This window comes from Mastacembelus armatus, chromosome 10, assembly GCF_900324485.2.
Source record: "Mastacembelus armatus chromosome 10, fMasArm1.2, whole genome shotgun sequence".
Classification (NCBI taxonomy): domain Eukaryota; kingdom Metazoa; phylum Chordata; class Actinopteri; order Synbranchiformes; family Mastacembelidae; genus Mastacembelus; species Mastacembelus armatus.
This window is the reverse complement of record NC_046642.1, coordinates 13765078-13786452: the sequence shown is the minus strand read 5'-3', so window position 1 is coordinate 13786452 and position 21375 is coordinate 13765078. Positions and strand designations below refer to the sequence as shown.

Genomic DNA, 21375 nt, shown 5'->3' with positions numbered 1-21375 from the left:
TGTGTGTGTGTGTGTGTGTCCTTATATAAGCCAATTGTGAGGCCCACTTACAGTTTATCCAACTGTCCCGATGCAGGTCAGGGTGTCTTTGCTGTGTGAAACTCCAATTAGCGGCGCCAAAGGATGTGTGCGATTACAGATAGGCATTAAGCCTCTAATGTTTATTTAAGGTCAGGGTGAAGTCAAAGGAGTCAGAGGAGAGGGATTATAAAGTACCTGCCTGAGGAGCTGCCACTCTCACAGTGCAGCTGCCATTCAAGGAGTCAGAAAGGAAAGTGTGCTGCAAAAGTAGTGACAATTGAAAAACATTTCTGCTCTCTTCTTTTGCCTGTTGATGTCTGAGTGTGATTCACTGACTCATTATCTAAGTGACACTGATTGATCAACAATTGCTGCTGTGATCATATTTCCATGAAAGATGATTGAACCTAAATCTCTACTGACCTGCTCTTTTTGTTTCCCTCAGATGCACAGTCTGTCTCTTGCCCTGTGCGTAGCAGGACACACACATAGACAAAAAAAAAAAAAAAAAATCTTCTGGGAATCGCCTTCTTTCTTTTAATAAGTCGTGTGATCCTGTCTCCTCTGTCATGTGATGAGACAGCCAAAGCTGTTTTGAAGGATTGCTTTGTCTGGGATTTATAATCAAAATCACCAACTTCGTGCATCACATGGTCAGAAAATGTAAAGGTGTGATCACTTACTACATGCTACAAAAACAGCTACTGCAATAAACGTTTTCGAGCTCCATTAAGAAAATACTATTTGCCCATTTGAAAATAAATAAATAAATAAATCTTTGAGCAGTGTCCACGGTTCTGATGGTGGATTTTGTATCCTATTACATCAAGCCATTACTTCTCATTAAGGTACATTTCAGTAATGGTGTTTATTTATAACCAGATATGTATTTTTTGTTCATTTATGGGCTATTTGTTGTCCTGTAAGTCGTTTTTGCATATATCAAAGTCACTGATGTTTGTTATTTATTCCTTGAATCAACACCATAAACATAATCACTCATAGGTATTAAAGACACCCCCCTAAAATAAACACTGAATAAAGGTATAGCCCATTATTAGAGCAAAGGTCCATGTCATTAGAGGAGCTGTAGCTGTATGGTGAGTATTATATGTAAGTAAGTAATATTTGAATATTATTGGAATATTAGTGTGATTTTAGGATTTAAATTAGAAGACCTTTGTTTACCCCACTAGTTATTCAGTTTATAAAAAGATAAATTTGATGGGCCCTGCATGGTGTGGTGACTAATCAAAATCATGATGATGACCCCTGAGCTCATGTTGCTAATAAACAGGAATAATAAAAACTTTCAGGACGACCCCAGTATTACTGTACAGTTAAGATTGTGACTACCACACATCACATCAAGGCCAAAATACTGTAGCTGTTAAGGAGCGCTGATGCAGATAAACCCCTGCACGACTATCATCGCACAGTGATTTCGTTGAGTTGTCTAGTATGCATGTATGCGCATATCAGACAAAAAAAAAAGGTGCTGTGCCGGCGCCGCCTGCCGACAGTTATGGGCCACTGCCGGTTGCACACAGCTGCAGAAAGAGAGGAGCATTCTCAGATTTCCCGATTTCTCCCAGCCGAGTCCGCCGAGCCTCTTCCACATCACGGCCGACGGCGAACAGAGACGACGTCGACGATATGCGCCCAGTGTGCTTCGATCCCACAGTCATCCCAGCCGGTCTGTGTCGTCCCAGATCCACCTAGACTCGGAAAAGGTGAGTACATCGACACGAAGGAAGTCTCGTCGCGGTGTTTTCGCACGCGTTGTTGCGCGGCCGGAGAGCCCCGCCGCTCGCTCTCCCAGGCCGGGCTGGTGTGAGCGTTGTCTGGCGCAGACGGAGACTGAGGCCAGTTTTTTCGGCCTGATTCTCCCCGAGCCTGGAAACATAAAGCCCTTGTGCTTTCGTGGAGGGCTCGGTGCAGCTTTCAGCCCGTCCGTATGGCAGCAGAGAAAGGCAAGGCTAACGTTATTGTTGAAGCGGGTCGGGTCGAAGTTTGTGCTCAGGATAGATCTGTGCCCGGCGTGTCTGCTCCACGATTTCATATCGGAATTCCTTTATCCAGCCGGATCCCGTAATGCAGCCCCGGGACCAGCCACAACCGACTAACTTGTTTTTGTAACTTTGCAGCAGCAGCAGCAGCAGCAGCAGACACGATGTGTGGAGCATTACCAGGTGCTCGCCTCGACTGAGCTTTAACAATTCGGCAACAGCGTATAGCTCCTTTACCCACAGATGTTTGTCTGCCGTGTCTCTTGCAGTGACGAGGCCAAACGATTCTGTGCGCAAATATTAATTAAAGGTCGATATGACTGTCTGCCACCTAATCTGGATCACCGCGGGGATGCAACAGTAGCCTTAACGATTTTCGCACAACTTGGTTTAATTAACAGCATGGATGACAGGTGATCTATCAGATTATTAGGTAGCTTCATGTAGGAAACCTCTTCAGGCTGATTAAATAGATAATCACTAATATCTACTAATGTATTTACTAATATATTCTCCTAACCCTGCATTGTGTTTATGGAGGCAAAAACAAACAAAACAAACAAAAAAATGATGCTGCCTTCAATGTTCACTTTGACTTTACAAATACCTACTATAGGTTGGGCTTCACTGTCTAACTAGATGCATGTAGTTTTACTAGTTTACATTTGTTTACATGTCACACAATGCACCAGTCATACAGTGTAGTACAGTGTAGTGTAGTATAGTGTAGTGTACCCCCGTCCCCCAATAAGGTCCTGTGATTTGACTGCTTTGTGCTGTAACATGGAGCAACTGTCTGATAGCTGCATCTATTAAATACTATACACACTTGACTCTCTAGAAAAAAGGGGCAGTCCAGACGTGCCTGAAATCTGTTGCCTCGGGGTGTACGCGCGCGTGTAAGCATGCACCTATGTGAGTAAGAGGTTTCTGAAGGAGAATGACTCACGCTCCGACTGTGTTTGGCAGAGTCTTAAGGACTTTCCCTGCATTCAGCTTCAGCTGCAGAGGACATTCTTCTAACTAAAAAGCGCTGTCCTTTTTGATTTTATTTGTCATGAGATGGTTTTTGACCAGTGCCTCACATTTCTGCTATTCCCACACGATTTGTTGTTTATCACATGTGCCACACTGGGGGGGGGGGAAAAAAAAAGATGGTAGGGATTATTCCATTTGCAGATTAGACTATATATTAAAAAAAAAAGTCTGTGGTTGCTGTCATTTGTCAAATTTGTGGCGAGCCGAATCTTAAGTTGTGTTCTGTTTATCTGTGCCAACTGTTTGTCTGGTTGTTCTAACCCTCCATCTGACTGCTCCCACTGGCTGCCAAACATGCTGTGATCTAGCGCTTTCAGTTGATGAAGGCTGCCACTGCTGCCGCAGCCATTTGATCATATATCAGCATCTCCTCACTCGGAGATGCCTGTGAAAATGCAGCAACTGGCTTACAGTGCCTACACATAGATGGTGATAAAATAGTGCAGCCATGGCAGCATGTGACAGATCACGTCATTAGGCAACGTTTGGCTGATTATCAGAATGAGACATGATCACAGGAAAATTCATCGTTTTAGGCTTGAATGGGAAACTGTGAGAGAAACATAGCCAGCTTGCTGCTTTTTTGCTACTTATCTTAACGTAGAGGTGGTTGTAAATTTTAATTGTACTGCACTAAGTCTAAGGTCCCATTTAATGCTACACAAGGTAACTATAGGGAACTGCAGTGCCCAACAGCATGCCAGCTCTTGTATTTTTCCATGTCAGTACTCCTTCTAGCTAAACTCAGTGTGTGTGTGTGTGTGTGTGTGTGTGTGTGTGTGTGTGTGGGGTGGGGGGGTGGGGGGCAGACCTCACTTTAAAGTGGCATCTTTCCAAAACTCAAGCTTCCCCAACGCTCTCTGCTGGCTATAAGCACTGCTTTGTGCCACACCACTACTCCTTGTGGTTATTATTCATATACTACTACAACACCACTGCTCCACTAGACACTGGAATCTACAATTTGAAGTCTACACAAAATAGCCTGCTGTTTGACAGACAAACCTAGATGGTTCCTCATTAAGTCAAGCATTTAGACTTAGCTGTGAAGCCAAGAGGCAGATTGCACTACTGTAGTTTGTATTAAAGTACCTTTTTCTGCCTGGAATTCTAGTCATAGCATTTATTTATTTTTTTTGGCTTGGGTTGTGGTATCGTGAGGGTTATTGGAGAGCAGGAGCAGAGTAAATACATTTCAAACAGCACAGCACAACCGAGTATTAGCAAATGATCCGATAGCCATCTGTAATCCTCAGGAAAACCTGGAGAGTTGTTTTTGAATAGCACAAGCCTCCATCAGATTGTTGGCAGGCACCAGAGGTGTCCACATGTGTGACTTGCTGGCTAGAGTAGCGGCGTGGCTGAATGCTACAGTATGCAGGCAGATCAGATTACTGAACGATTAGCCATGGCCTCCTATCCCCGACCCAGGGAAATGATTTTCCACTGTCATAATTCCCCAGACTGAATTACGCAGGCCAGTGACTCAGAAATACTCAATGCTTCAGGCCTACTACAGGCATGGCCTAGCTGTTGCTCTCTGGAGACGGGAGATAGGTCGAGAGTGGTTGTACCATTGTTACACCCGAGGACAAATTAGTTTTCAAAGTTAAATTAATTGTTGAACTCAAGTGCTTACTTTCAAGCATTGAAGCGACCCAGCATCACCAGTGACTGGGCGGGCGGGTGGGGGGCTGGGGGAGATAGGATTCATTGTGACGTTTACTCTTTTAGCTGGGGCTCTGATTTAACGGAGACAACAGACAGACAGCGAAAGGTCCCGAAACATTCAACTGTCCCTTCCACGTCCCTTTTATTCTGAGACATACGTCAGAAATGTGAGCACAAGTCAGATGGGCGACGAGGCAGTATATATCAAGCAGACCTCCAGTGAAATTTTAAGTGGCGTGATAGATGGAGACACAGAGGGGAAGGGGGACAGTGGGAGAGACTGGCTGGTGGAGCTGGGCCCATGTTTCCAAGGTGCTCACCCCCTGAGGCAGGAATCTAATACATTCCAGAGGCTCCTGTATCCAGACGAATAATGGTGACTAGGGTGTAGTGTTTCATCAGATGACACATGATTGGAGCGTAAGTGCTGGGAAAGAAGAGCTATGTCACAGGCTCAGAGGTAGCCAGCAACTTGTTCCCTGAGGGATCAGGAAGTATGCCAGAGGAGCAGGACAGGTTATGTGAGACATGGGTTCATACCTGGCAGAAAACAGCCTGGTTTTTCTGGCTCTTGTTCTTACCACATCCTGACCCTTACCAGCGTTAAGGTAGGTTTTAAGTGATACTCTGATCCTGAACAAACTACTATAAACAGTGTAGTAGGAAAACATTCACTCAGCTTTAGTATATTATCTCTGTTGTACTCTGATTAGAGAGACAGTTATACTGAATCAGAATCCACACTTAAATTACTTGTGACTTTGTGAAAAAAAAGGCATTAGAGCCTGCTTGGCTAATCTTTAGACAAGCTATGGCATGAAGCTGTTTTCCAGATCCATGAGTACTAGAGAACTACGTGACGTTGCTCTTCTTATGGGACTTTACAAATTCACCTGTGCCTAGATCAACAGCCAGTACAGTGTCAGCAACCCAATCTATGGGTTTATTTTTCTTCTTCAAGGCGAGTTTTCAGCCACACAAATGTGTGCTCCTAAGCTCTAGGCTATTTATACTGCAGACACAGAAAAATACCGTTTTATTTAGTGGTCAAAAAACAAGCTGTCGGGTGTTAATGGACTTCACCTCAGCCATTCCAGCGGACCCTCGGGGTACGGTTTGCTCGTACGCTCGGCAAGGGAGCTCTCTGCACTGGCCTGTTAATGAAGCCATTTTCGGAGATGGAGAGTTGCAGTAATGGGAACGCACCACTTCACTGTGGGATATTCTAACCCCTTCCTCATCGTAAGTGCTATCAGTCATCAGATATGATTAGATTTTTTTTTTCTCCTTTGTCCATTTAGCCATTCAGAAGTCTTTGTTTTTTTTTTGTTTGTTTTTTTTAGAATCATTTTAGAGATATGTATGTTTTTGCTGCTTTGAGACATATGTAACGTTTATATTAATCACGTTCGGTTGGGATCAAGGTTTTTCTGCTGTCGCTGGAAAACAGGAAATCTGTGTGGAAGGCTGTTCTCCCAGTGTATGTGTAAATGTTAGTCTGTTTAAAAGTTAGTCACACACATTACGTCACACATCGGCCTCACGGCATGGTGCTAAAAACTCTCAGACGTGAGCACAGAGGACAGACAGGTGGAGGGGTGGGGAGTCTGTATGTTTATCCAGTTGTCTGGTGACCTCGCCTGGGTCTGGCTGCACCACAGACATGCCACACACATGCTCTCACCTACTGTCGAACTGATGTGCACACCCACAGTCATGCAGTCATGCCTCAAGGTATTGTATACAGTGTTGTTTTACATAGGACACAGCACGGTTAAATGGGAAGTGCGAGGTCTTTGCACGAGAATGAGGAACACACGGTTAAAATTCAAATTCATCTTCTTAGCAGTAAGATAGCAGTAATTCAAGAGCTGTTGTATTAGATTTGCATTAGTTTTAATAAGATGTAGCTGTGAGGTGTATTGTCGGCATGCTTGTCTTAGTAACAGTTCGTGCTATCTTCGCTTGCACTGTTTTGACTGTTCTTGAAGCTTAAACAAGGTCACAGCTGCGACCTGATGCTGTCAAGAAACACATGTTTTGTGTTTACCTGTTGGTTTGTGTTTGGAGCGTTTAATAAACAGCAGCGATACTGTGAGGAAAATGAGGAGTGTACACCTACACAAGGTAACACAGAGGTTTCCGTTTTCCTTTGTAAAAGCCTTTGATGGAGAGTGTTGTTATCCAAGACAACAGTACAACATGAAAACAGCCGCGGCTGTGACTCACACTGTGTGTTCATTGTGCTGATGCCTAAGAGCAGACCACACCAGAGCATTATAGCATCCCACCATGACAGCAGGTCTGAGTAAACTTCAGCTGGGCATCTGGTGCTCAGTGCCTCTGTTCTCTTATACTGTCTCCCCTGTCTCTTGGCCTCAAAGCAGACCATGCCACCACACCACAGCAAGTCATCTGGTGTCCATTCGGCTCCGTCTGCGAGTGCATTTGGCTTGCCTGCAAACAAAGCATTATGGCATTCAAATGGCCTCTGCTGTGTCTGAATAGCTCAACCCTGCTATCTGTTCTAATCTTTGGGTGGAAACTATGAGTGCATTGCCAGGGTTATGGGTCATCCACATTTCAATTCATTATATTGCATTGTATTGTATTAAGGATCCACCAAAGCAAACTGACCACAGCTGATGGCATACCTCTTCTTCATTTTGAACTGCTGTGGTGGAAAGAATTGTAATGGTACCGACCCTGAGGTTTAGCTGCTGGCAGCTCGAAGTGTACCCCTCCACTGATCCGAGGCGGTGCCGCGCCTGCACAGCCTGCTGTCTCTCATCCATCCTGGGTGGTAGGGGTGTGTGTGTGTGCCTGTCCCTGTCTGTGCAAGACAGGTGTTGGCAACCTGGAGGTCAGTCCAGACGCAGCTGGGGCACCTAGACAGGAGGACAGCCAGAGACTGCAAATGACAGCGGATTGAATGAGCATTGTTTTGCAGAGTTTTGACCAGTTTTATTTAGAGGGTGCAGGTTTGAAGGAAGTCACTTATGATGGTCAGGTGGCGTAACGGCTGGCTGCTCTCAGCGTGACGCGCTACAGCTGAATGCATTTGGTCCTTATGAACAGGCTGGGCGGCTGTTTGGCTTACGAAGCTAAACTGAAGGAACCATAGTGGGGTGTGCAAGCCTGCAAACACAAACAACACCCTACCCCCTCTGTGAACTGTTAAGTGGCCGGATATGTTTGGTGAATGGGACACAGGTGTCTGGGCAGGACTGTGTGTGCCTGGCCAGAGGTCTGTGTTTGTTTTCTCTTCGTAATGGCCCCAACTCTTTGCTGCAGCTCGACCAGAGCTCATTGGCTCTCAATGGGCCGGGGTGGGTACCCCCTCCCTTTTTTTTTTCCTCTGTGGGACTGAACAGTGGATGAACTTGAGTCAAGAATCTGATAATGAAATTCAAGACATCCCACAACACAATGTTGAGGCTGCACACTGAGCAAGCTTGGTCAGAGCTTTTTAGGTTCATCTTTTTTCCCTTTTTCTTGCCTTTGTTCTTCTGATGCCTCTGATCTACAGCAGCAAAGCAGGTGTTTGAAGATGTCAGGGCTCTGGCTTTACTGTTGAGTCCTCAAAGTGTTTATGTGACAGGTAGAGAAGAGCTTGAGGGGAGTAATGTGACTCCCACATAGACTCCAGCTTCCCCAGTCTCCATCCTCTGTGCCCTTGTCTCCCACTTGCCTCCTGCATACGGGCTCATCTCTGTGGTGATGTCACAGCACTGAGCTCCTCTGTTGAGTAACAGCCCAAAGGTGTGCTTTAGGCTCTGAGGAAGACTCACACACACCACCATCCCCACAGCTCCAGGGAGTGCAGCAGGGTGAGGTAATGGATTATTAACCCCTCAGCCACCTCAGTGTTTGTACATCGCACTGTCAGCAGTGGTTGCTTTCAGCACCCTGATCTGATTATTTTTTTTAGTAACTCTGTGGCCTCGTCTCTAAGCTGGTTTATGGTAACCATACAGTTAATATCTGGCCCACATAACACTCGGCTCACCGCACCCATCCAAACTCTGCTCTTATTTCTTGGTGCCTGCACCCTGTGTGCTATTGTCTCTGACGCCTTCTCTTGAGTACCCTGTTTTATTTCTTTATTTCATCTCATCTTTTTAAATTCCAGAATCCATTTCATTCGCCCCTAGGCGTGCAGGGTGAAGGCTAGCGATGGTGGAGCAAATTAAATTTGGTCTCCCCCTTTTTTTTTTCTTTTTGTTCCCCTTGGACATGGGCACGGTGGAACAGTAAAAGGAGAACAGGAGCAAAGAAAGCTGGAGGAAAAAGCCCATTTCCCATGCATTACTGTTGCTTTCCTCAGGGTCTGTAGTAGATGTAGTAGAGTAACACCAACACCTTTATCACTTTTTTTTTTTTTTTTTTAAACCTCTTTAATTTTCTTTTTCTTGCTCACGGCTGCTATTCCTTCTCGTGCAGTCTTTACCTGAAGGACTCACTGCTCTTGCTACCACTGTTAACACAATCTGACCCAGTTTATTAGTTTGGGTCTAGTGAATCATTAATCGAGGTTATCTAACTGTTCCTGTAATGATTCCGCCGTGACACGCGTGTCAGAGTCTGTGTGTTCATGCTGTACCCTCATGCTTCTTGCTCTACAAACTTGTACCCTCTCATAACTATCTTGCAAAAAAGGAAAAAAAAAAAAGGCATCGTCCCTTAAGCTAGACTATATGTTTAATAGGTGTGCTGTGCACTGTAATATGTCATTGTGTCAGAGCACAATACTAGGACTAAGTGCACTGAATGCAAATTAATCTTGTGGGATGGCAGCAGCTGAATAGAGTGCGGTTTTGGGGAAAGGAGGGGAAGCGAAGGGAGGGGACAGAAGGAGGACTAATACTGGTGACAGAGAAGAGTGGGAGAGAAAAGAGCATGTGAGGTGGAGGAGGAGGGTTGTGGGATGTAGTCATCACCAGGCCCATTCATCATGCAATGCCTGCTGGGATGCGCCGGGGTCAGTCCTGCACAACACAATTACAGCCTGTTCTGGTGTGTTGTGCTCGGCTCCACTGTGTTCCGACAATGTTCTGTTGTCTTTTGTTAGATTTCCTCTTTTCTAGCTCCCTTGTTTTTTTCCCATTGCGTGTTTTCTTGTCTGCTCTGTACGCATCTGCTCAGTGGCACATTTCTCATCTCTCTCTTCTTTGTGTCGCCTTATTTTTTTTTGAACTCCCTGCTCAAGCTATCACTAAATGATCTGCTACAGTTCTTTGAAGAAAGCATCTTCATTAGCTGAGCATTTATTGTTTTGCTTGTTTCTTTGAGGCTTAAAGTCTACTTTGTCTTTTGCAATAAATTACCATGTTTTTTTGTTTTTTTTTTTTTCCATGTGGTGTAGCCGCTTGCCGGGTTGTTGTACCAGACTTCTTTCATCCACGTCTGAATCACAGCCAGTAGATGTGATTGACGGGCCTGGTTAGCATTGTGGGTGTGAGATGCTAGTAAGCATGTTGTTTACCCTGCCTGCCTGACAGTCCTCTGTGAGCCTACAGATGTTTCCAGAAGGCTGTAAATATCTGCTGTGTGCTCTAATGTTAGATGACAGCATATCCGATCATAAGGATATCTCTGTCTTCCTGTCCGTGTCTGTTCTCCGTGCAGTAAAAGAACTTTTCCCAGCCGGTGAACCTTTAGGTGGTCTGAAAGCCTGGATGAAAACATCATGCAAGGATCAAAGGATCATCATGCAACAATTTTTTTTTTTTTTTTTTTTTTTCAGAAGCCAGATATTTTTAATATCGGTGGACATAGCAGGACTCATCACAGTGGCATCTGTCACTACGCTGTACAAACAATACACGAGACAGCGCAGGTTCACCTTAAAAGAGAGTCTGATTTGAATTTGGAGCATTTGGACCTTCTAATGTTCAGATTTATGTATTACCTTTGAGAGTCTACATCAGGGGTCTGCAGTTCCGGTCCTCGAGATCCACTGTCCTGCTTGTCCACTATCACTGCCCTTGCAGTTTCTGATTGGCTGAACGCACCTGATTCAGGTAATCAGCAGTGGGTAGTCTATATTATAAGTTTAATCACGGTGTACCCAAGTGTCAGCTGGTATCAATCAGTTGTTTAAGCTTTATATAACACCCTGTATGTAATATAAACTCTATGATGTGAGCAGAATGGCAGTGGGAAATATGAGGAGGTCAGGCTGAGTTGTTGTCTGGTGTACTTTGTGTTAATGAGTGAGCTCCAGCAAGTTCCAATTCAGTGTTTTGAGCTTTAATGACGGGGCTGTTACTCTTGGTTTCAATTTAAATGGAATTGTGCTTTTAATTAATTACATCATTAGCACAAGAGGCCATATTTTGTAATATATCATCTTGATTGCGGTGGAACATTGTGCATCTGAGGGTTTCTCTTTCTAGAAATGTAATCTTGGCATAAACAAGCTGTTTTTCTTAGCATTTCAGAATAATGCATCACTCTCCACACAGAATAATTTCCAGTAGTTGCTGAAAGTTTTCTTCTAACAGAAGAGAAAACAATTTTCACCCCCAAGGTCCCGGGAGGTGTATTTGCTCACAAAGGATACATTGGGTGGTAACTTGGCTGACGGGAACTAATGGGATGACCCTAGATTGACTGAAAGAATGACAAATCGTGGCCAGAAAATGCAACAGAACAAGTATAGAGCGTCTGGAAACAATTTGAAACAATAGGCTGTCTTCAGCAGGCTTCATGTCAAACTGTATGCATGCTTTCCTGACTTTCCTGACTTTCCTGAGCTTTAACCTCCTAAGACAACTTGGGAAGAACTTGCATGACAAAGCTTGGCTTGGCATTATTTGATTTGCTATTCATCACTCAATATCGCACTAAGTCAAAACATTTGGGCTGTTGGCAGGATCTGTTCTAATAACTAAGGTACAGTATAATGGTCTAACCCTCACCTGGAAGATTCACATAAATACAACAGAAATGAGTTGTAAGTATAGCCCAGCTTATCTTTTTTTAAAAACCAGGAGTAGGTTTTTAATCATTACTACATCTCTCTAATCAGCAGGTAAGCCTTTGAGTTAAAGTGGCCTTTGAGCCCCATTTTAATAACCTCCTCTTCCAACAATAAACCTGGTCATATTGTATTTTCTCAAGTATGTTCTAACCACATCCCATGGCAGCAAGCCAGGTCACTAAGTACGCCTGGTCCTCCTCAGACTGCGGATGCAGTGGCCTGACTGTCTTGCTGTTGACTTGCTCGTGTCCTAACGAAGCTGGGGAACTGTGATGACATGCTCCACATTTCACTCTTCACCTAATTGTGTTGATGTGGAGGCTTATATTAGTGTTGTGGTGGTTAATCTTCCCAGTGAGAGGAAATGGTGAAGTCATCAAGGGATACGACGCAGCTAATTAGACTTGTGTATGCATCCATGTGTCGGGAGGGGGGGTGGCTGAAGCAAGATGGAGCGAGTAATAGTGCACAAAAAAGAAAATGTCTTTTTTTGCCCTTTTGAAAGTTATTTATTGATTGAATACGTTCTGAAAGTTACTTCAAAAACCAGTCTTGAATATGTGGCATATTCTTCAAATGTCAGGCTGCTTAATGACAGCATCCACTTTCTGACAAGGGACAACTGTGGGAAACCTCAGCATGCATTAATGCCTGACATTTTACCCACTCCACAAGTCAGTATCTTGAGGAGTATGAAATTAAAGTAATTTGAAGTTGCACACATAGAAAATTACCTACTGGTACAATAATGCTGTTTCTGACTTCAGCCTCCCCTGAGGAAAGCTGTTAGTAGGTTTGACTGATTAGGGCCTGGAGCCTCCTGCTCTCAATTAGACTGAAGACAAAGCTTAAACCTGTACTGCTGGAAAATCAGAACTAATGAATTAGTGATAAAGGCTTTAAAGACAACACCATTAAAGGGGCTGTCTTGAGTAGGTGGACTGTTTCATCCTCAAAGTTTGCAATGTTGGTAAATTAGAGTCTAAATAAAGAGAAGTAAAATACTTTGGGCGTCTTGTTTTTTTTTTCTGCTTCTTTCTCTCTCCTTCTGACTACCTGTGGCAGCAATATTAACCTCATCTCCAGTGCACTGCCCTCATGTGACCTGGAAGTCATCTTTTGTGAAGAGTGGTCAGCTGTGCAATCCTTAATGGAGCTCGTATTACAAGTTTGCATTACATTGCAAACTGCTCTTCCCCACTTGCATTTAGAAGTACAGCAAAAAATTCTGCAGAGTCATACTCTGATTGGTGTTCTTTTTTTTTTGTTTGTTTTTTTTTTTTGTTTTTCTCCAAAGGTCCTTGGGGACCTTGTTTGATTTTGTGTTGGATTCTGACCTCTAACCAAATATCCACATATTGACTGCCAGTAGCACAAATACTGCCGGTTTTCATCTGGCTCATGGTGTCACTGTTTAGGAGATTGCCCACTATCAAGTCCACCTCTGTCCATCTCTGTGGGTACAAGGATCTCACTCCTGTCAGCTGATGGGTCAGCTACTTGGAAGGAGCTTTTCGTGCCCCTTTAAAACTGAATTAAGGATCATAGTAGTCCTTCTTCGCAGGGGCAGTTTTATACTGATACATTTGCATTGCTTATAAATAAATATTTAAATTCATCTTCTATAATTGGTTGTGTCATCTGTTCCACTAAAAAACGAAAAAAAAAAACAAAAAAAAAAACATGGAAACACACAGGATTCTCCGAAACAGATCTATCTTTAACTTCTTATTTCACAAAGACCTTGGTTGGTGGTTATGGTTTCGTTGGACGTGGTGGCTTGTCTGAGGTCAGGCCACTTGTGCTGCTGACGGCAGGATGCCAGACTTTTTTCCAGTCCAAGTGCTTCAGGCTCTAGACTTGGTCGCATTCTGACCAAAACTAATTAACTAAATTGTCTGCACACATTGTACATAATCGATCTGCGATGAGCTCCCTGAAGTCACATTAGTCAATTTCATACTATACATAGACCAACTGTTTGGCCACTAAGTTTGTTAAATTAAAAAAAAAAAAAGTAGAATTGTAGGAAGGGAATCTGTTATTTATTGGCTTTTTTCTGTTTATTTTTAAATTATTTTAAGGATGTTAAAGGGCAATTTTACCCTGATCTCTCTTTATTTCTGACCTCATTATATAATGGCAAAACTTTAACTTATAATGGCAGCTTATGCGGCCTGTAAAGCAAAGTCAGTACGTCGTGTTTTTGTCCACCGAGCTTTCTCCCTTGTTTTAGAGAGTTAGTGGCATTGTACTAGGGGCCTTGTACTTCAGATCAAACAAACATCTCGGTGACCTAGAAGTGAGGTTCATAACTTCTGCTCTTTCCCTAACCTGTCTCTGTTATATTAGTGCATATGCTCCATCCTTTGCAGGGAGAAGAAAAGATGAAAGTTAACAGTTACAAGTCCCTGACAGTGTGACTGTGAGAAAGATCTGTGTGTGACAGATGGATAATGAACCTCACGAGGTCTCTCTCTCTCGTTCAGCCGTCACCTCACCTTTCCTCAGCCTCACCCATTCTGTCGATGCTATGGTGACGTCACCCTTGGGTAATGCAATCCAGCCTTCCTTTTCGTCCCTCTTTGCTCTCATCAGCTCCTTGCTCTAATTAGATGAGGGTGATTTCAATAAAGTTACTGTCGTCCTCACTCCATTAGTTATATTAACACTCGGGTTCCTGCCCTGTCTCTCTATCCTCCGCTTTCCACCGGAGGGACTTGGGGGGGAGGGGGGCAGTCCTCTTCTTTTCATGGATCTGTGTAACCTAGTTACTAAGGCCCAGCAGGGGAGGCCAATCAATTAATGAACAAAGGAGCCAGCTCGCTGAGCAGCGGCGCGAGTCTCAGACTATAAACAGGGCTCTCCCAAAACATGGTTGCTGTCAATTCACTGCTCATCTGATGGATGTTGTTTTTCTTTGTTGTTTTGCGCATGCTAGTATTATTTCAGGAGAGTCTGAAGCCATTCGATAACACTGTGTTACTTGTTTTGAACACTCTACCAGCTGATATTCAGGTGTCTCTTTGAATGAGAAGTGGAAGAAAGGGATGGATTTGAACGTTTCTGTCAGGGAAAACACAAAACGCCTTCCATTACCGTTATGTTTCATGTTATTTGAGATGTAAGTAAATGGACTGTGTCATTGAGCGCAGTGAAAATCCTAGAAATACCAGTTTCATAAACTCTACTTTCCTCAGGCAAAATGTGGAGCTGGGCTAACAGATTAGGTTTGTGGTCAAAGGTTAAATATCCATATTTAGCGGTTCTGATCAAACTCCCCTGGCAACAGGCAGATTTGGATGGAGAGCTCCCCTCTCCTCTTCTGTCTGTTTCATCCACCTGTGCTCTCTGGCCATCTTTCATCACATTCTCATCCTACTCTTTTTCTCAATACTTCTTTTCATCCCATTCAGTGCACTTCACCTTTTTTTTTTTTTTTTTTTTTTTTTCAACATCCCTCAGGTCCACCCCTCATTCTGTCCTGTCTTTCTTCTCTCCAGACACGCAGTCGCTCTTCCATCCTTTTTTCTTAATCCGGTTATTTGTCCCCAGTGTTCCCCTTCCTGGAGTTTCCAGCTCTGTCTCCCTGTGTGTGAGATCAGGGAACAGGCTGTTGTAACAAGCTGTTGAATAATGTAAGCACAGGGCTATAGGCCAGAGTTTCAGTTAACCCTTTGATCTCCAATCACACACTGGGTGAGGCGGACACATCATAAATGACAGCTTGACAGCAGGGGAAAGCAGCCCAAAGGCGTTTTTGCTTCCGTCTTCCTCCAACCCTTACCTAAAGGCTAAAGCCTCCCCGCCATCCGGTTTCATTGTTGTGGCCTTTGTCCACAGGAACACACTGAGCATCCCTAGCCTTTGTTATTCTAACATTGATGTATAATTAAAGGGTTAGAAAAGATGATGCTGAATAATTGATATTGGAGCAAAGATGTCATGGCTTCCTGGATCTTATCATGCTCAGTATTTTTACCTGCAGTCCAGATAAAAGATTTACTAGTTTGCTTCCTTTCTGGTCTTCTAGTTCAGCCTGCACTGATTAACTGTGGCACCCTGGTCCACTTTGACTGAGGAGCTGTTGTAATTTTTTTCCACTCAGACTTATTTTACCTTTGCATATATTTTAAGTGCCAAACACACATATGTTCATATTAAATCTTTTGTAGTAGTTAAGTTGTATGTGTGTTGCCAATTTGTATCTAGGGTTTCCAATGTCAAAAAAAGCATATCCAGCACACATGGTTTCATTAACCCTTTGTAATCAATACAGACCCCCCCCCCTCTCTTTAAGTGCTTCTAGTTAGCTTTAGAGCCTCATATCCTGAGTCTTGAGTGCATTGATCTGCTGGACTGATTGGAAGTTTCCCTTCAGGAGGTGAAGGATAGCAAGGGGACTGGGGATGTTTTGGCAAGAGTGGAGAAAGAGTGGATCTCAGCTTACTACTTCCTACCCCCACTTCCATCACCACACCTGTTACAGCCGGCAGGAAGGGGGGGGGGCAACAAAATAAAAAACACCACCAGTGTGTGTTTTTGTGTGTGTGTGTGTGTGTGTGTGTGTGTGTGTGCGTGCACGTGCAAATTGATTGTGTGCATTTCTGAGAGAGTGGAAATGGCTGTTTGGGTGCTCAGGAGAGCACATGGCTGAGAGGCGTATCAAATGAGAAATGTGTTACATAGGGTTTATGGTGACAGTATGAGCCTGAACTGCATTGACTCTGGCAGCTGCTGGCCTGTTATGGATGGGTGGCAAGAGACAGATTTTAGATTTGTTTTTTTTTTTTTTTGTTTTTTGTTTGTTTTTTTTACATGGCTAACACACTATGTGGCAGTCTGCCTTTTTAGATGTTTGGTGTTTGCACCCAAAGCCCATCACCAAGCCACATGCACACAGCAACACGCATATACACATACATAAACACACCATTAAACTGTCAGGCCGTATGGTTTTGTGTGTGTGTACCATGCTCCACAGTGGCATTTAATCCATAACTCTGACAGACTTTCCTTGCACTGACAGGAAAAAGCATAGCTCTCTTTTCCACATAAATATACATACACCCCTCTTTCCCCCGTTCTCACTTCTACACTCCCTTGGCTTGTTTCCCTCTCTTAAAAAAATAAATAAATAAAATATTCTTTTGATTTCCGACTTTTGTGTTTCAGGACATACACCATGCAGGACATACACCAGTGCCCAGTGGAGGCTTGACCCTGTTCAGAGGCTCCAGCTACCCCCCCCTTCTGTAAACTGATCTTTGTGTGTGTGTGTGTGTGTGTGTGTGTGTGTGTGTGTGTGTGTGTGTGTGTGTGTGTGTGTGTGTGTGCGCGTGCGCGTGCGCGCGCGTGTGTGTGTGTGCGCGCATGTGTGTGCGTGTGTGAGTGTGAGTGTGAGTGTGAATGATGGTAGGATACACAGCAGCTGTGGAGGCAGTAGTGAAGAGGGGAAATGGGCCTGCACAGTAGACAGAGCCCAGATAGACCTGTCAGCTCTGTGACACCCACACATGTCTCACCCTCTGCTTCAGGATGCGGAGGAAGGGGAAATGCAGCTTGGCTGGGGACAGGTAGAGTGCTTTAGCAAGGGGCTGAACTCGACAGAATCTCGACCAGCGGCAGAATAAAGACTAAAGCAGTGATGTCACTCACTGTGCACTGTGAGAAGACTTAAGGCAGGGGGGATAGGAGACAAGGCAGGTTCAGTGTCTTAAAAAAAAAAAAAAAAAAGTATTCACCTTCCATTTTTTTTTAGGTGTCATAGTTTTACTACTTTAAATGATATTTCTTTGAACTTAAAATAGGTACAAATAGATAAAACATTTATTTGGAATGATCTGATTTCATTTTCTATTTAATAGTAGTTTAAGCTTGGCTGCAGTTATATGTACGTTTTCAGTATCAGTGCATATAGACCTGTTACAGAACTGGTAGTTGGCAGTAGGAGTTGAGCTGCCAACGTCATGCATGCACTGTGCGTGCATAGATGGCGCGCTGCCATTGGTGTGCTGTCACTTCAGTGTAGCTTTTGGCATGTGTTTGGAATAGACGTCTTGTTGAACCACCATCCCTCTCTTTTCTGTCAAACTGCACGAGGTTTTTTGTTTGTTTTTTCCCCCCCCTCCCTCCCTGCATATATTTCACCCTCTGCTTCGACATCTTTCTGCTACGAAGTATCTCAAGACCATGATACTGCAAACACCAGACTTTGGTGGTTATGGTGGAGCATGACTTTCTGGTAATATACAGTGTTTGGTTAACACCAAGCAAATCTTTTAGCATTGCCAGAAAACTTCAGTTTGGTCTCATCACACTATGAATTATACTCCAACTTTGTTTCAGATTCTCCCACATGCCTTCTGGCAAACACTAGCTGAGATGTCATGTCAGTTTTTTTTTTGTTTTTTTTTTCTTTACAGTGGCTTTTCTTTGCCAGCCTGCTATAAAACTGAGTGGTGAATCACCCAGGCAACAGTTGTTGAATGCACAGTGCCTCCCATCTCCCAGCCATGAAACCCTGTAGATTCTTCAGAACTGCTTTTGGTTTCATGCTGGGGTTCTTTATTGCAGAGTCAGTTTTCAAGACAACCTTGTCCTTGTACTACATGGGCTAATTAGTCGTTTTACACCTGTTTATCCAGTTTCCTTTGTAATATAGATTCTGACAGAAAATTGCCAGCTGTTGGATTTTCAAGAGGTATATTCAGCATTACTGAACAACCTTAATTATACACAGTTTCTGCCCATTCAATTTATCATGCAACTCTGGAAAATGTAGTGCACTCATTAGGTTACTTATTTGGTCAAATATTGATATTGTTTTTGGTTTTTTTTGGTTTTTTTAACCACTTCTTGTCTTTAGTAGTAACCTATGATACTACATTTAGAACTAATGCATACCCAGTCCTTACCCATTATTAACCCTATTAGGGAAATGCATCTAAATTGAGCCTCTTATATATATTTTTTTGTTTACAAAAGTATGTTTCAGGGCTGTTTCCTTTCGAATGAGTGTAATAAAAAGTAAAGAAACCATCCAAGTGGTTTGAATACTGCCACGTTGGAAATCTGGGGAGCATAGCAGAGCTTAACTGGCTATGTTTTAAAAACCACGACTGAGGCAGAAAGTATGAGAGAGAAGACAGCTGGAGCTGAGCCTAGGTTTAAAAAACACACAAGATTTGTAATAGGATTCATGACTTTAGGGAGATCATGAGACTGGGCATTTCTCTGCGGTTGGAGTTTTCAAGCATTTAGTTCCTACAGTTAACATGATGGGGACACGTGTCAAGTACATACTATTTGTTTATGTAAAACATACTGAGTATGGCCCTCTAGACAAATTTCCACCTCCATTCATTTCTCCGTGGTTCCTGATTGTGCTTTGAAAAGCAAGCAGATGATTAGGAGCACTTCTTCATGCAGGAGGAAAAATCCTATCTGTTTGATCTCGGAGGCAAAAATATGGGCAGCACAACTGAATCTCATCTCTTGTGTCAGCTATTCTTCTGCACCATGATATTCCCATGGGAACGTGTTTCTGCTGCGAGAATCAGTCAAATCAGTGCGGGCTGTTGCTTATCTGGGCATGAAAGAAGAGAAGATGGAAGAGAGAGGTGTAAAAAAAAAATTGGGGGGGGGGTGACAGGAGGGTGTGCGAAGGCACAGGAGTTCCTTGGCAATGATATTTGAAATTCACTCTTGAATCATCAAGTCATCCGGAGGTTTTGTTTCTTATCCCTATTAGGACGCAGGATACATCCTCCATTGGGCTGTTTTCCCTCAGTCTCTCCCACATTGATTGATTGCACAGATTATACAGTTATATTGTTTATGTGTGCACCACAGTCTGTGTTACAGCATGCCTGGGGATTTTATTATTAGTTTGATCGTTTGCTTTTATGCATCTGCAGCCATCATGAGCATTGTTGTTGTTGTTTGATAGCATCTGTGGTTCACACCGGGTCAGCGGATCTGTTATTGCTGTTCCGCTGAAGGTGTAAAAGTCTTAATGAAACCGCTGCACTCGCGTCAGAGATTCTGTGGAGCTCTGGTGAGGGTTTTTCGCCACTGAATCGGCAGTTGATTTGATCGGCCAACCCTCCAGCATGCAACCACACTGACAAGCACTGTTATCTCAACTTACTTACCCAATTCGCTCCAAACCCCCTAAACGCCCACGCTCCCTCTCTCTCTCTCACACACACACACACACACACAGATTCACAGATGTGCCTTATCCAGGAGCAGTATGACTTTCACCTCTGAGTGATGTCTATTGTCGGTATAAGGGGAGAACCATTATGAATCCACAGTCCCAATGGAGACATTGTGCTGCCCGCCATGCTCCCTTGTCCTTCAGCAGCGTTCTGAGATGACAGTAGATAAACAATGGGAACAAACAGACACTCCCACCAGCATTGATCTAGATCCCTCACCCCTCCCTGCTCTCACCAAGAACGCTACATTGATTCCACCTACACTCAATTTATATGAAAGTCCCCCTGCCCCACCTCCGTTTTCCACCAGGACTGACAAAAATGATAAATGATCACCCCCTTCTTCCCTCTGCCACTACCTCCCTGTCCTGCGTGTTGGCTCTCCGAGGCACTACAAGCCTATTTCTCCCCTCAGAAACCCAATAGAGTGAGCTCCCACTTTTCCCGAAAGTGTATGTTTTCCTTTTTGTGAGGGAAGGACGGGGGGGGGGGGGGGGGGGATTTGCTTCAGGTTCTTTCTGTAATTTCCACACACAAACATGTCACTGGTGTAATTTCAACCCAGTAGGACATCTATATCCACAATGTCAAACCCTCAAAAAAAGATGAATGAAGGAAATCATTATGTGTTTCAGCAGCACACACTGTAGGAACTCCTCTCCTGTGGCTGCTGACTAATAGTCTGCAATGTCACTCAAAGATGAAATATGCAGGGTCAAATATTTCACTTCCTAATTGGCTAAATCATTCCATTCTCTTTGATGTGCATCTGTAATCACATATATTAGACTGAAGTTAATTCAAACATGACATCTTCGCTGTTTAGATCTGTTGTCATTTGCGAACAGTAGTTTGACAGTCTGTTTTAATGGCGTTTCAACTTCGCTGTTTTCTGTGTCTTTTCTGATCACTGTGCTACACTTCATTTCCTCTCAGCTGTTAACAAAGGTCTGTATTATAGAACTGATGTCTTCCATGTTCTCAACTGTATTTTTTTTATTGTACAGATCCAGTGTCCCAGTGCCTGTAAATGGGGCACGGAGTGTCTATAAATAGATATACTGTGGTAGTGAGCTGCTGGTGGTTATCAGCAGGAGAGTTGTGGTGTGTGTGTGCGCGTGTGTGTGCAGTTCTTTTATTGTGCAGTGTGGAGGCGATCGGGACTATTGATGAAGGTGTTGTTTCCGCTGTCACCACTCTACCCCTCCGCCCAGGGGATTAATACCACTGAGGAAAGTCTCCATTTCACATCTCAGCTCCACCATTCCCTAATGACCCTTCCTTTCTTTGTCTCCACTCCGCCACAGTTTTCCCATGGCTCTCACAGCACTCCCTCATCTACACTGCTTTTCCCACTGTGAGGTAATCCATTTTACACTTCCTGCCGCTCTAAGCCCCCCCTCCCCAGTTTCTACTGCTCCAGCTT

The 21375-nt window shown here is 43.8% G+C and overlaps 1 protein-coding gene across 1 annotated transcript in view; it reads left to right on the top strand.

The window, feature by feature from the left end:
• The first annotated feature begins 1570 nt into the window (after nt 1-1570).
• The window catches only part of ndst1a (N-deacetylase/N-sulfotransferase (heparan glucosaminyl) 1a), a 38893-nt gene continuing 19088 nt past the window's right edge, over nt 1571-21375 (top strand). Inside the window, exon 1 of the mRNA XM_026330406.1 lies at nt 1571-1754. The gene's annotated coding sequence lies outside the window, so the exon portion shown is untranslated. The remainder of the gene's footprint in view (nt 1755-21375) is intronic.